Here is a 432-nt window from a genome sequence, read left to right as displayed (position 1 = left end):
AACCACCTCGAGAGTCATTTGGGCCAAGCCACCGCCAATAAGTACATCGGCCCAAAAAGCTGAACTGATCGCACTTACCAAAGCCCTAAAGATGGGTAAAGGAAAGAGACTCAACGTCTACACAGATAGCAGATATGCATTTGCCACTGCCCATATTCATGGGGCCATCTATCAAGAGAGGGGCCTCCTTACTGCAGAGGGAAAGACTATTAAAAATAAACAAGAGATCTTAGACTTCCTGCAAGCTCTCTGGGGCCCAACAAAGCTAGCCATAATCCACTGCCCGGGTCACCAAAAAGGAAACAACCCCACCCAGAAGGGAAATAATCTGGCTGACAGGACAGCTAAAGAAATAGCCCTGACCTCCATGATCCTGCCCATTCTTGTTGATCCTGGAGCAAGGGAACTGCCTAAAACTCCCCACTATAGCCC

The sequence above is a fragment of the Nannospalax galili genome, unplaced genomic scaffold (assembly GCF_000622305.1).
Source record: "Nannospalax galili isolate Female #2095 unplaced genomic scaffold, S.galili_v1.0 scaffold134, whole genome shotgun sequence".
In the NCBI taxonomy this organism is placed as follows: domain Eukaryota; kingdom Metazoa; phylum Chordata; class Mammalia; order Rodentia; family Spalacidae; genus Nannospalax; species Nannospalax galili.
This window is presented reverse-complemented; position numbering follows the sequence as displayed.